This window comes from Aegilops tauschii, chromosome 2, assembly GCF_002575655.3.
Source record: "Aegilops tauschii subsp. strangulata cultivar AL8/78 chromosome 2, Aet v6.0, whole genome shotgun sequence".
Classification (NCBI taxonomy): domain Eukaryota; kingdom Viridiplantae; phylum Streptophyta; class Magnoliopsida; order Poales; family Poaceae; genus Aegilops; species Aegilops tauschii.
Window position 1 is genome coordinate 299,335,849 of NC_053036.3, and position 15,336 is coordinate 299,351,184.

Consider the following 15,336-nt stretch of genomic DNA (forward strand, 5'->3'; position numbering starts at 1 on the left):
TCATGGTGTTAAGCACGAATGGGATAACCCAAAATCAATTGATCATATCCCTTAAAAAATGGGCATGATCTCCGTATTGATGGGACGTGCCAATGGAGGCACTACCTCGAACCGCGAATCAAGTTTCCACGACGGTTCAACATTTGTGACCGGTTGTGACCTTTCGTCAAAAGCTGTCAGGCAAAGGCACTATTCACACTTGAACGGTTGGCCTTCGAGGCTAAGCAACATCTGCAGTTCGGATTCTGAATATTACCTGGTTAACACATGGATGAACTCAAGCTAAGCAGCTCTTGGGAACCTGGCTAAAGGAGATTATGCCGAACATAAAGGAGGAGAGGAACTCGCCTCGCAAGTTGGAGACTTCGGGTACATCAAGAAACTCAGGAACCAATGAAGCACCGGTGTTGGAGGCTAGTTCGGGGGCTACCGAGGGAGTCCTGGACTGGGGGGTCCTCGGTTGTCAGCCTATCTCTCATGGGCCGGACAGGAGGGCCGCACTATGAACTGCTAGAAGACCGAGCTATGAGGAGACTCCATATCCGGACAGGAAGCCTTTGTTGCCTTGGTGTGTCCTCCAAGGCAAGAAGAGAAGAATCGGCATGTTTATCCCTTCCTTGTAACCAACCATGTGTAACCCTAGTACCCCTGGTGTCTATATAAACCAGAGGGTGTAGTCCGTAGAGGCTAGAAAACCAACCATCATCCTACTCGCCTAGGGTTTAGTTTATCTGATCTTGTGGTAGAGCGACCTGTAATCATCCTATACACTTCAATATAATCAAGCAGGACGTCTGGTTTTACCTCTTAGAGAGGGCCCAAACCTGGGTAAACATCGTGTCCTTCGCCCCTTGTTCCCCATTGATCCAAGATCCACAGCTCGGGACCCCCTACCCGAGATCTGCCGGTTTTGACACCGACAACATGCCCCTAGGGGGATCTTGGTAGGAGTTAACCATCGCGCGCCCCGACCTCCAGCAAAGGAAGACACTCAATAATAAATCATGCTCCAACTTATTAGCATAAGTAAAGAATATATGTGCATGCTTCGGGAATCATAAACCTTAACACCAATATTCTTACTAAACCACAATCATTCAGTAGTACCTCCCACATATGACCATCTCAATATCGCAAAACTATTACAAGGAATCAAACATATCATATTCAGTGATCTATAAGTTCTATGTAGGATTTTATGACTAACCATCTGAATGACCAATTCCCATTTACTCTCTAAATAGATATAAGTGAATCACGAGAGTTTAATTCATTCTACAAAAGACTTTCCCACGCTCTGATAAATATAAGTAAAGCAAAAGAGCATTCTACAAAAAACGGTTTTCTATATGTAGAGAAACAAGCATCCAAACTTCAAATGGTACAAGTGAAGCACATGAAGCATTCTATAAATCCATACTTAAAAGATATAAGTGAAGTGCAAAGAGAATTCTATAAAACAACCAAGGACTATCTCATACCAGTATGGTGCATTACTAAAATAAAAATAAAAAGGACACGGTGCTTCAAGAATTTACGCATATCATGTGAACAAAACAAAAACCGAGACATACGGATAATTGTTGAAGAAAGATGCAAGCTTAGATGCTTGAGTCTCCTTGAATATTTACTTGGGGTGCCTTGGGCATCCCCAAGCTTGAACTCTTGCCTCTCCTTATTCTCCTCATATCGATACCTCCTCGATCTTCGAACACTTCATCAACACAAAGCTTAACCGAACTTTTTATTAGAGGAGTTAGTACATATAACATCAAATCCCATCATGTCTTGTTGTAACATTATTGTATAATTATAGTCAAACATTACCCACTGTGTGCTATCACAATTATATGGCTCCCAAGTCAATGGGGCTCAACAAGATTTCAAACATAAGCAAATAAACAAACTATAACAGCAATCTCTTAAAACATGACAGTCTGTAAAGATGCAGATGGTACATATCTCTACTACTATAGTACACGATTTTTTGAATATTTGAATCTGCCCTCTTCTCTCATATTTTACCCGCCACTTCCAGAATCGAATCATCTGTGACCGTCAACTTATTAAATCCAACGGCCTGTGTCACTCGGATTCGCCACTCACGCACTCCCGCCAAACCTGAAAACGAGTCGCCCCTTCTGGAGAACTCCACAGCCCACGGTAACCCACGATACCTCCACCCTCCTGGCTCTAGCAAATCGATTCCCTGCCAACCTCCCATTTTTCATCTCACGCTGGTCTTTCCCCTGGAATCTGGATGCTCCGTCTCCAATTTCTCTAGCCCGTGAGTCACACTCACACACCAGCAGCTCCATTGGTCCATGTCCGGTCCACACACCCTGAATGGCAGCACCTCCGAATCACCTCCACGTCCAGATTGCCCCGTCTCCTTGCAGGCTCTGGCTTGCTTCAAAATTTGTTTCCGCCTGGTGATTAAAGGCTCATACGAGCTGGACATCCATCTACGGCCAGCTGACCATAGTGCCGTTGACCACAGGTGAGGTTGCTGATTCTTCTGTTCCTTTGAGATTTTGTTGCATGAGAATGTTGTGCAAGTGATTCTTCTTGCTGAGGATGATATGAAATACAGATCCACTGGTCTGACTATAGCTTGCTGATTTTTCTACTTTTGTTGCACGCAAGGTGTTTGTGTTTATGTCCAAACAGTACACTATGAAAGGCAATGCAGCATATGTTCATTCTGTTCATCAGGGAATAGCTCCTGCAACACTAGAGTACTTGCAAAGCCAAATAAGGATATTGACCCATCAGGGAAAAGCACACAAAATATTGTCTACAAGGATGTTTTGCTATAATTCATGTGCGTGCTGTGTACTGCAGTGTGATGTTTCTAATATGGTTGTATTGATGTAAATAGCACCCAGGAAAATAATGTTATATAGGGCTTCAGTCATTAGCTTGTGCCTGTGAAAGTTGTAGACCAAAAGTTATATTTGCAGCGGTACTATTCTAGCATATACAATACTTTAACCATGTACTATTCCTTTTTCAGTTATTGCATATAGCAGAAATCCAGCAACAGAAGTGAGCAAATATCATTCTTTATGATACAGAGCCATTGGGCTTCAAATGTATATACAATATACTGACATTTTTCAGTTTTAACTGTCAACCGAAGGGAGCACAGACCATTTTGCTTTACTCATACGGAAACAGTTACAGAGTCATTACAAGCGAACTCAACAATGGAGGGACATGCCCCATCCATAGATAGATTACTAATTCCAATCTGATGTGCCTTGGCAGCAAGACCATGAACAGAACCAGCGGATTGCCTACCAATTTTGAGAAATTACACAGGCGATAAACCCCGGCATATGTTGGGGACGAGGACGCAGGCAGCTGTTGTTGAAGAAGAGGTGGTCGCAGCAGATCGTGGTGCAGCATCTTGAAGGCACGCCGGCAGGCGCTGTCTTCAAGGAGATTTATGCCCTCGCCGTGGTGCACGAGTTGTACAGGCTCTCCTCCAAGCTACAATGATCTCCTGTCTCCTATTGTGCACTCAAGAAGAGACGAACCAGCATGTTCTCACGAACATAGCTCTTTCTATGCCAAAGTTCAGATGTCTGTGGAGAAACTCAAGATTGATCCACCCAAAACATCTGCCGTACGTGGCCTTATATATTCTCCTCAACTAGAAAATTTTATCTCTTGGCCAGCAAGTTTTCTTAGATAACAAGCTTAATTCGTTGGCCAAAATATCTTCTGAATTGCCGGATGGCCGGTCGTGCGCTGCGCCTGCGGCGTGGCAGTCCTCGGGTCAGCGGCACGAAGAAGGGGCGGCGGCGCTCTGCTCAACAGTCTTTTTTTTATAAACTCCACTCGACAGCCAGAGGCAGGGAGCTCACCTTTTTTTTTTGAGAATCGGCAGGGAGCTCACCTGGTTCGCGTTTCTGAGTGGGGGCTCCATACACGACAGTAAGGCATGACGCAGAAGGTCGAGTGGTCTCCCCTAAAGTCAAAAAACAAAAATGTTATTTTAATAGAAGTCGAGCGGAACAGGCTATTCTCATGTTTTTGCATGAATTTTACGACATGCATTGTATATGGACTGATACATATCCATTTACTTGCTCGCAAAAAATATTAGATATGCATGGTAGAATGCATTACATCCACCTATGTCCAAGTAATGTACGTAGAATGCGTGGAGATGATTATTTTCAGGATAAAATTTAATCCCATGACTTAACTTCTGTTTTGAGAATATTAACTGCAAGTTTGTCTTTTCTTTTTTTTGCTGGAAACTGCAAGTTTGTGAAATGTTAACCAAAATTACTCTTGATGTGTTTTGGAAATATAAAAAATCAATTTTTTCATGAACACTGTAAATCGGCAAGAGGTTGCGAAGCTAAAGCTCCATATAAAAAGTGTTTCATTTATACTTAAGATTTTTTTTGGCTTGTATGGTCTTTTTATTAAGAATGCACACGTACAAAGCACGTGCCTTCGACTAGTACTTCTATAACTAAAAAAATTCTGAAAAATTAGGACATAATAAAAAATTTGCATAGCAGTACTATGTAAAAATTTCAGAACTTTTGCATGTTCCAGTAAATTATGAAAATTCAAGCACTACATGAAGAGTTTCTGTTTTTTCACGGCACACACCAAACAAGCAATTTAAACATCTTAAAGGTAAATCTTGGCACATTATGTTTATAATACAATGGATTGGTACAAGGGGATAATTAGTTTTGTTGAAAAGTTTTTGTAGTTCGAGATTCACAAAGTTTCCATGGGCATGAACAAAGTTCAAGGAAATCCCCCACTTCAATGGTGCTCGTTACTCACTTCCACTTTTCTTTTTGAAATTTTTTTAGGTTCCCCTCTATATTCTTTTGTTTTTAAACTTTTTAAAAGCACACAACAGAATAAAATGACTCTCTAGAACTTCCGGGTTGCCTCCCAGGCAACGCTTTCTTTAAAGCCATGAAGCTAGGCATATAGTGCTCAAGTAATTGATCCACATGGATCCCAGGGTATATCAAAGCCAATTTTAATCAACAATGATTTGTAATTTAGTAGTGAGCACAAAGCAATTTTATCACATAATAACAGAGTCTAACTCTCTTCCTATGCATCGACATGTCATAAAAGAACAATTCATGCACACATAATAGAGGCCAATGCATAGTATAAACAGTTTCTTGCAATTTTATCGTATTGGAAACATAGAGAGGTGAAGATGCAGTTCCTCTCTCATAATATTTGAAAGTAGGAGCAGCAAGCACATGCATATTGTATTCATTAAAATCATCATGTGCAATAGTAAAACACAACCCATCAATATAATCCTTAATAACCGCAAGCTTCTCTAATATAGTGTAGTTGGGAGAATTGAAAGGGATAATAGGACTATCATGTGTGGGTGCAATAGCAACAATTTTATTCTTAACATAAGGAACTATAGCAAGTTCATCTCCATAAGCATAATTTATATTGGCATCATGGCCACAAGCATAGCAAGCATCAATTTCATCAAAAGGGGACATTTCAGAAGAATCAAAGGGATCATAGCATCCATCCTTCGGTAAATGATGCGTCTCCAATGTATCTATAATTTTTGCTTGTTCCATGTTGTTATATTATCATTCTTGAATGTTTTACAATCATTTATAGCAACTTTATATCATTTTTTGGGACTAACCTACTGACATAGTGCCCAGTGCCAGTTGCTGTTTTTTGCTTGTTTTTTACTTCATAGAAAATCGATACCAAACGGAGTCCAAATGCAGCAAAACTTTTTGGAGATTTTTTCTGGACCAGAAGACACCTGTTGGGCCAAAGAAGTACCAGAGGGGGGCTCCGAGGGGAGCACAACCCACCTGGGCGTGCTTGGGGGCCCAGGCGCGCCCTGGTGGGTTGTTCCCACCTCGCCCGCCTCCTGCACCGCCTCTTTGCTATATAAATACCTCGAAAATCCAAAACCCTAGGGGAGTTAACGAAACACAATTCCAGCCGCCGCAAGTTCGAGAACCACCAGATCCAATCTAGACACCATCACGGAGGGGTTCATCATCCTCGTTGGTGCCTCTCCGATGATGCGTGAGTAGTTCATTGTAGACCTACGGGTCCGTAGTTAGTAGCTAGATGGCTTCCTCTCTCTCTTTTGATTATCAATACAATGGTCTCTTGGTGATCTATTTGGTGTAACTCTTTTTGCGGTGCGTTTGTTGGGATCCGATGAACTTTGAGTTTATGATTAGATCTATTTTATCCATGAAAGTTATTTGAGTTTCTTTGATCTCTTATATGCATGATTACTTATAGCCTTGTATTTCTTCTTTGAATCTTTGGTTTAGTTAGGCCGAGTAGATCAATATTTCTTGCCATGGGAAGAGATGCTTTGTGATGGGTTCGGTCGTGCGGTGTTCTTTCCCAGTGACAGAAGAGGCAGCAAGACACGTATTGATCGTTGCGAATAAGGGTAACAAGATGGCGTTTATTCCTACATGAATAAATCTTGTCTACATCATCTCGTCGTTCTTATTGCATTACTCCGTTTCTCCATGAACTTAATACATGTAACATCCCAAAATTCTAAATTTTGGAATGTTATAATAAATATATAGTTTTGATTGTTTGTTTGATTATGGTGTGGTTGCTTGTGTGAAATTGAGTTTGAAACTTTTTGAAAGTTAAATGAGAGGGAATAAAATGACTTTCCCAAACTTTCACCTTTGCTTTCTGATCTCCATGAATTCAAATTCTTTTCAAATACAAAACCCTAGAGAGAAGATGACATGACTTCTTCCATTTAAAATGAAAAGGGTTTTTGAAAACATTTGAATTTCATTTGGAAATATTTCAAATTCAGAAACTTTAAGCAACTCAATGATTTTCATGAGAGAAGATAAAATGACTTCTTAAAAACATATGAAATATGAGTTGGAAGTTTAAAAGAATCAAATTTAAAGTCCCTTTGAAATTATTTTCAATTTGGAGTTACTTGGTTTTTATTCAAATTATTTTTCTCCAAAAATAAAATATATGGAAAATAGGGTAAAATAATTCCCTACAATAGAAAAATGGAGATAAATAAATTTGAAATCATTTTAGTATTTCTAAAATGATTTTTATTAGGTTTTAAATAAATCAGTAGCACTCTTTGCTTTATTTAAATTTTTGTGGATTTTATTTGACGCCAAAAAAATGTTCACGGTGTAGAAAATCTTTTTCTCAAAATTTTGATAAATAATATGCTATATATATTATTATTATTATTATTATTATTTTGTTTTTCTTTAATTTGTTGTCGTTGTTTAAAAAAAACGTTGGGCTAGCTGGGCCGAAGCCCAGCCGCCGGCGCGCTCCCGCGCCGCCTTCCCCCTCGTGGCCAACCGGGACTCCACTGGAGTCCGGCACCGACACGGCCCCGGCCGGCCCCTCCTCCAAGCCAGCCGCCCCCGGGGCCTATATAAGTTGCCGCGCCCGCCGCCGAGCCGCTCCACGCCGCAGCGCCGCTGCCTCACCCCGCCGCCCCTCCCGCACCCCCACCGCGACCGCCGCCGCCTCCCGCACCCCGCCGAAGCCGCCGCCCCTCGCCGCCGATCGCCACGCCGCCGCCGACCCGATCTGCCTCGTCGCCCGATCTGCCGCCCGGAACCCGATCCGCTCGACCCGAACCGGTAAATAAACCGATTTGTATTTTTCCGGTTTTTCTTTACATTTTTTTAAACCCCTAGATATGTTTTTTAATTAGGTTTTATTATACAGCGAACGTCCGCTGTTTAGATCAGATAAACGAACGTTCGCCTTTTAGTCTTTTCTTTTTCTGTTATTTCTCATAAGGGACCTATCCGCGATTAAAGTTTTTACAGATTAGTCCCTAATCTTAAAACGACCACTACTTTTGCTCGTTAGTCGGAATTAGATGAAACGATCGCCAAACTATTCGTTTTGAACTCATCTATCCAGTAATCTAACTCAAACCTGTTTTTGAAAGTTTTAAAATATGAATTCAAATAGATTTCTATTTGAACTTCGTTTGATCGTAACTTGAGTTTTATAACTCCGTTTGAGATGATCCTTTTTGCAAATCGAAGCTCTTGACATAAACTTTATGATAAGGCCAAATTCACTTAATTTTGGTACTGTTAGAAATTGTTTTCTGTTGCAAGAGTTATTTGCTTGGTTTTGAAGTTTTCCGAATTGTCTTCTTTGTTCTTTCCGATCTTCTGAGTGATTGCTTATGTGTGGTTACTATTGCTTGCTTACGATAGATTGATCGGAGTGTGACGAGTAGATCTATCATGAGTTATGAGTGCGAAGAATCTACATCAACAGTACAAGGCAAGTTCACACTTTGATCATACTCTTTTTATATCCAGTTTTTATGCATTAGTTTCAACCCTCAAACATTGCATGAGTCGGATTTGTGAACATGAGTATTTGGGAAGTAGTTGATGAGGTAGGAACCTATTGTCTTTTATCAAACCTCGGGTATTATACGTTATGCTTATACTACTTTGCTATGCTTGTAGACGTGGTTTGGTATGAGAGATTCATGCAAGATGTGAGAGATATTAACTATGGGTTAAACTTAAGGTGGCTACTTTAATACACATGTGGGTGGAATGGTTGGGGCACCCTGGAGCACCCCAGTGGTTTGCCCGGGCACCTGGAGAACCCAGTGCTTGCCCAAGGGGATCCCGGAGTACCCGTGTGATCACCCTATGGAATGCCACCCAGGCTCAAAGGGATCATAAGATTATTCATGCTAGAAACTTCCGTGTCCAGCCACAAGCCATTATGGGCTCTGGCATAGTTGAGTATGTTGTGTGACCTCTTTCAGTGGTAGGCTAGCAGATGTAGGGGAAGTAGGTGGTACTGTCTACCCAGAGTAAAGAGTTAATGCTTCGGAAAGACTGTGTCTCGATCATCTGTTTCTCAAACAACATGTAGTGCGAGAAATTCAACGGAGGAGATCGAGTCTTGTGGGGAAAAGTGTGCAAACCTCTGCCGAGTGTACAAACTAATCATGATTAGTCGTGTCCCCGATTATGGACATCTTGAGTATCTGGTACATGAATTATTGATTTGATCTCATCACTTTACTTAATGAATTTGTTGGGTTAATATTTTTATTTTGGGACTGAGTTGGACGAACCTTCTCAATAATGGCATCAACTTGGTAGTGAATAAAATTTATTCCTTTGTCGTAGGAAAAAATTGGCTTTATGCAAAAATTAAACTTAGAGCCTCCACCAGCCAAATATGCATGTAGTGATAGATATTGTTCACCATTATCCTATGGTGTGAATATGCCAGTACATTCAATGTACTGACCTACATGGCTGCGTCTCATGTTACAGGAATCTTACGACGAGTAAGTGATACGTTAGGGTTACGATGTCTACACTCAACTTTGCCGTTGACGTTGTTAGGAACTCCATAACTTTATTGTTACTTCCGCTATATGGATTGAGGTAATAGTAATTACGTTACTTTTACATGTGATTGCACTCTGTTATAAATCCTCGAGTACTGTGTGTGTTAGCATACCGATCCAGGGATGACACTTAAGCATAGAGACTTGACCCATTCGGGTCGGGTCGCTACAATACACTAGATGCATGCCGGATAGCGCTCGATGTGTGGAGTAATCGTAGTAGATGCAGGCAGGAGTCGGTCTACTAATCTTGGATGTGATGCCTATATAATGATCATTGCCTGGATATCGTCATAATTATTTGAGGTTCTATCAATTGCCCAACAGTAATTTGTTTACCCACCGTGTGGTATTTCTTGAGAGAAGCCACTAGTGAAATCTACCGCCCCCGGGTCTATTCTTCATCATATTTGCTTTCCGATATATTATTCCCACTTTTATTTTCAGATCTACTATTCCAAAAACCCAAAAATGCCTTGCTGCACATTTTATTTGCATATTTTATTTTGCGTTTTATCGAAATCTATTTATCCAATCTATCACAATTTTTGTCCCGTCCACATGACAATTTCTGGCACCGTTACCCGTTGAGGGATTGACAACCCCTCCTAATCGCCGGGTTGCAAGTATTTGTTCTTTGTGTGCAGGTACCGTTTACATAGTGTTGCTTGGTTCTCCTACTGGATTGATACCTTGGTTTCATAACTGAGGGAAATACCTACCGTAGTTGTGCTGCATCATCCCTTCCTCTTTGGGGAAATACCAACGTAGCTTCAAGTGACATCAAAAGGAATTTTTGGCACCATTGCCGGCGAGACATCATCAACATCTATCAGGTTCCTAATCACAAATCTCATCTCCTTGCAATTTACATTATTTGCCATTTGCCTCTCATTTTCATCTCCCCCACTTCAGAAAAAATTGCTGTTTTATTCGCCCTCTTTTTTGTTCGCCGTTTTCTCATCATATCTGTTTTTGTGTGCAATCTTGTTTGCGAAGTCATGATGCCTCAAAGAAAATATTATGATGTTCCTTACCCCAATATTTTGCTTGAAATTGAAAAAAGTACTAAGGAATATATGACTACACAATTTGGGTATAATAAACATTTTACCGAAGAACTTAAGGAACACTCTGTTGTGTTGGATGCTATAACAAAACAACTTGATGATATTAGTAGGGAAGTTTGTAACCTCCAATCTAAGTATGCTTTTGTTGAAAGTTTGCTAGGGAAAATATCCAATGCACAAGCTACCCTAGTAAATCAAATGGCCGCTAAACTGATCTCTTTAGAAGATAAAAATGATGAAGATCTTAAAGTAATTAGTGTTTCTTCTATTGATTCCTTGTTTAGTAAAATTAAAATTGATGATAAAGGTACCGAAGAAGAGTCAACTTTAGTTACAAGGCGTCCGGATAATTCAGAGGGTGAAAATCTTGATGAAAAAATTGATAAAAGTCGGTTTGGAGAGGTCAAAACTTTAACTAGTGATGTGCCCACTCTTTTGGATTGCAAAGACTTTAATTATGATAATTTCTCTTTGATTGGTTGTATCTCTTTGTTGCAATCCATGATTAATTCACCCCATGCTTATGAACAAAATAAAGCTTTTACTAAACATATTGTTGATGCTATGATGAAAGCTTTGCAAGAAAAGTTGGAATTAGAGATCTCAATTCCTAGAAAATTACATGATGAATGGGAACCCACCATCAAAGTCAAGATCAAAAATTATGAGTGTTTTGCTTTATGTGATTTGGGTGCTAGTGTTTCCACAATTCCGAAGTCTTTTTGTGATGTGCTTGGTCTTACCAATATTGAAGAGTGTTCTTTAAATTTGGACTTGGCGGATTCTATTATTAAAAAGCCTATGGGAAGAATTAATGATGTTCTTACTCTTGCAAATAGGAATTATGTGCCCATAGATTTTATTGTTCTTTCTATTGATTGCAATCCGTCTTGTCCCATTATACTTGGTAGACCGTTTTTACGTACTATTGGTGTCGTGATTGATATGAAAGAAGGCAATATTAAATTTCAATTTCCACTAAGAAAGGGGATGGAACACTTCCCTAAAACAAGAATCAAGCCACCATATGAATCAATCATGAGGGCATCTTATGGATCTAGAACTAAAGATGATAATACTTGAATCTATGCTTTATGCCTAGCTAGGGGCGTAAAACGATAGAGCTTGTTCGGAGGAAACCCAATGAATAAAATTTATTTTTTGCCTTTTTCTTTCTGTTCTTGAATGTTTGCACAATTATGCCTCTATTATTGATTGTGTTTTTACGTTTTAATTAGTGTTTGGGCCAAGCAAAGCTTTTGGGATCGTGTTGGGTGATAGTTGATTTGATCTTGTTGGAAAACAGAAACCTTTGCGTCCAGTAAAACAATTTTGAAAAATCACAAAAGCCATGAAAAATTCTGAATTTTTACACAAGATTGATATACTATTGCCTACGTTTTCCTAATGTTTCAGAATTTTTGGAGTTACAAAAGTATACAACGTTTTCAAACTGCTACAGACAGTTCTGTTTTTGACAAATTCTATTTTGATGAATCTATGGGTTTTATCAGGGGGTATGAGCCATAGCAAAGTTGGAATACGGTAGATATAATACAATAATAAAATATGAATGGGTTTGGAACAGTAGGTAAAGTGGTGATTTGCTTTGTTATACGAATGTATCTCACGAAGGTTTTGTTAAATTTTGTGTGATTGAAGTTTTCAAGTTTTGGGTGAGATCACGATGGATGAAGGAATAAGGAGTAATAAGAGCCTAAGCTTGGGGATGCGCATGGCACCCCAAGGTAATATTCAAGGAGAAACAAGCAACTAAGCTTGGGGATGCCCCGAGTGGCATCCCCTCTTTCTTTTAACAACCATAGCTATTTTATTTGGAGCTATATTTTTGTTTGTCACATATCATGAGTTTTGCTTGGAGCGTGTTGCATTATATGAGTCTTTGCTTGTTTTGCTTTTTGTTTTGTGTCAAGTATCCTTTCTGAACACACCTATTTGGGAGAGCCAAAATTATGCTATGATTTGTTAGAATTGCTCTATGTGCTTCACTTAAAAAAATTAGCTATGGAATTGCTCTAGTGCTTCACTTATATCTTTCTTACCACGGCGTGCTTTAATGTTTTTGAAGAAATTATCTCATGCTTCACTTAAATTTATTTGAGAGTTAGATTTTTTTAAGAAATTCTCTCATGCTTCACTTATATTATTTTGTGAGATGAAAAAAATATGCTCATGTTCTTCACTTAAATTTGTTTGAGCTATCAAAAGCAACATATGAAACTATAGCTAGTCCCAAAGTGATAGATATTCAAGAGGGACATAATAAAAACTTTCATGAAGATCACTGGACAAAATAAACTTGATTCTTTCTAATAGTTTTGCGATATGATGATAGTGATATGTGAGTCATGTTGGTGAGTAACTGTGCTTTAGTACGAATATTGGTGTTAAGGTTTGTGACTCCCTATGCAAGCACAAAAGTCAATAGTTATCCAATGAAATTACATCCTACTTGTGGTGCATTATTCAGTGTTAGTTATGCTTAATGCTCGCTTATGAGACTTTTCATTTTTTGGTTGGATGTTTCTCAATGTTTTTGCTAGCCTTCACTTATACTAAGTAGGAATACTACTTGTGCATCCAAAATCCTTAAACCAGTTCGCCATTTGAGTCCACTATACCTACCTATATGTGGTATTTCCGTGTCGTTCTAAGCAAATTTGTATGTGCCATCTCTAATTTTCAAAATAATTTTCTTTTTGTGTGCTCGTACCACTCATGAAACGGTAGAGGGTGGCTGATTTTTTTCCATGCTAGATGTATTATTCTCAAGATGAGTGTTTATTCACTTGCCATTGCACGAGAGTACGGAAAGGTATTAGGGATGCCCAGTCCCGAAATGAAAAAATGAATTTACTTTATGTTGTCAAATAATAAATTCCTTGGAAAGTGTTGGTATGGACGGCACCCATGGATACGGCTAGCCGTGGAATGTGAAAGTATGGTGGAAAAAGGAATAAACTTTATTTTATGTTTGGGAGCCACCTATGATATATATAGCATGGAAAGTATGGGGAACTACTTGATCATTTTCGTTGACAGGAAAAGCATGCCATCCAAAATGTTTTATCTCTATCTTTTTCGCTTTGAGCTCTGGCACCTCTACGAATCCCTACTTCCCTCTGCGAAGGGCCTTTCTATTTACTTTCTGCAATTTTTATTTTTATTTGAGTCTCCTTCTCTTATAAAGCACCAACTAAGGGGCACTATGATCGTACTTGAGCATTGGACGTAGCTAATATGCAAGTGTGTTCCATGAATGGATCAATGATTAAGCATAATGGGCTAGGGATAACTTGCTTTAGTGTTGATATTTTGAAAGACATGGTTGCTTGTTGATATGCTTGAGTATTCAAATCTTCATGTCAAAACTAGACTATTGCTTTGAATTATATAAAAGTCCAAATGTCCATGCTACAAAATAGAAGAATATGTGATGAACATGTTAGGCAGCATTCCACATAAAAAATTCTGTTTTTATCATTTACCTACTCGAGGACGAGTAGGAACTAAGCTTGGGGATGCTGATACGTCTCCAACGTATCTATAATTTTTGCTTGTTCCATGCTGTTAATTTATCATTCTTGGATGTTTTACAATCATTTTATAGCAACTTTATATCATTTTTTGGGACTAACCTATTGACATAGTGCCCAGTGACAGTTGCTTTTTTTGCTTGTTTTTTACTTCGTAGAAAATCAATACCAAACGGAGTCCAAACGCAGCGAAAATTTTTGGAGATTTTTTCTGGACCAGAAGACACCTGTTGGGCCAAAGAAGTACCAGAGGGGGGCTCCGAGGGGAGCACAACCTACCTGGGCGCGCCTGGGGGCCCAGGCGCGCCCTGGTGGGTTGTGCCCACCTCGGTCGCCACCCGCACCGCCTCTTTGCTCTATAAATACCCCGAAAAGCCAAAAACCCTAGGGGAGTTGATGAAACACAATTCCAGCCGCCGCAAGTTCCAGAACCACCAGATCCAATCTAGACACCATCACGGAGGGGTTCGTCATCCTCATTGGTGCCTCTCCGATGATGCGTGAGTAGTTCATTGTAGACCACGGGTCTGTAGTTAGTAGCTAGATGTCTTCCTTTCTCTCTCTCTCTTTTAATTCTCAATACAATGGTCTCTTGGAGATCTATTTGATGTAACTCTTTTTGCGGTGTGTTTGTTGGGATCCGATGAACTTTGACATTATGATCAGATCTATTTTATCCATGAAAGTTATTTGAGTTTTTTTGATCTCTTATATGCATGATTCGTTATAGCCTCGTATTTCTTCTTCGAATCTTTGGTTTAGTTAGGCCGACTACATCAATATTTCTTGCCATGGGAAGAGGTGCTTTGTGATGGGTTCGGTCGTGCGGTGTTCTTTTCCAGTGACAGAAGGGGCAGTAAGACATGAATTGATCGTTGCCATTAAGGATAACAAGATGGGGTCTATTCCTACATGAATAAATCTTGTCTACATCATGTCATTGTTCTTATTGCATTACTCTGTTTCTCCATGAACTTAATACACTAGATGCATGTCGGATAGCGCTTGATGTGTGGAGTGATAGTAGTAGATGCAGGCAGGAGTCGGTCTACTAATCTTGGATGTGATGCCTATATAATGATCATTGCTTGGATATCGTCATAATTATTTGAGGTTCTATCAATTGCCCAATAGTAATTTGTTTACCCACCGTGTGCTATTTCTTGAGAGAAGCCACTAGTGAAATCTACGGCCCTCGGGTCTATTCTTCATCATATTTGCTTTCTAATCTATTATTTACCACTTTTATTTTCAGATCTATTATTCCAAAAACCCCAAAATACCTTTCTGC

At 39.6% G+C, this 15,336-nt stretch overlaps 1 long non-coding RNA gene across 1 annotated transcript; it reads left to right on the plus strand.

The window, feature by feature from the left end:
* Nucleotides 1-1,019: 1,019 nt before the first annotated feature.
* On the plus strand, nt 1,020-3,048 carry LOC120973330 (uncharacterized). Its single transcript, XR_005768042.3, has 2 exons — nt 1,020-2,500; nt 2,647-3,048. It is a non-coding gene; the product is annotated as an uncharacterized lncRNA (long non-coding RNA).
* The last annotated feature ends 12,288 nt before the right edge of the window (nt 3,049-15,336 follow it).